This window comes from Charadrius vociferus, unplaced genomic scaffold (assembly GCF_000708025.1).
Source record: "Charadrius vociferus isolate BGI_N301 unplaced genomic scaffold, ASM70802v2 scaffold198, whole genome shotgun sequence".
NCBI classification, from domain to species: Eukaryota; Metazoa; Chordata; class Aves; order Charadriiformes; family Charadriidae; genus Charadrius; species Charadrius vociferus.
The window spans coordinates 4,750,398-4,750,883 of record NW_009649951.1 but is presented as its reverse complement, the minus strand read 5'-3'; the positions used below and the strand labels follow the sequence as shown (position 1 = coordinate 4,750,883).

Here is a 486-nt window from a genome sequence, read left to right as displayed (position 1 = left end):
TGAAGAATATGTTAGGGAAGACAGTTTGGGTTAGCCCTGCCTCAGGCAAAGGCAAACCCATCCGTGGGATTGCTTTTGCACAAGGACCCGGATGCACTTGGTGGGTGATGCAAGAAGATGGGGAGGCCCGGTGTGTACCTCATGGGGATCTGATTCTGGGTGAGAATAGCCAATGAATAGAATTTTGTGATGTTAAATAACTTTGCAGTTGTATGTTATCATTATTATGATGGCTATCAGTGCTGCTACAGAAGAATCACCCAGATCAATGACAGATGGACTTTGATGAGACTGAGTAATGATGTAATAAGTAAGTGCAGTAATGATGTAATAAGAACTGACTTCAGTGACATCTTCAACCTGTGTACTGTGGGCATGGACTGCATCAGGTACACCAGCCATGGGCTTCAAATACAGCATGCACCAGTCTAGCACCACACACCATCTCATGTGACCTGAGAGACTGTTCTCACAGATGGAGCCTAC

The 486-nt window shown here is 45.3% G+C and overlaps 1 protein-coding gene across 1 annotated transcript in view; it reads left to right on the top strand.

Moving 5' to 3' along the window:
• MLLT3 (myeloid/lymphoid or mixed-lineage leukemia (trithorax homolog, Drosophila); translocated to, 3) overlaps positions 1–486 on the top strand; it is a 74,680-nt gene that overhangs the window by 16,989 nt on the left and 57,205 nt on the right. The window lies entirely within an intron of this gene.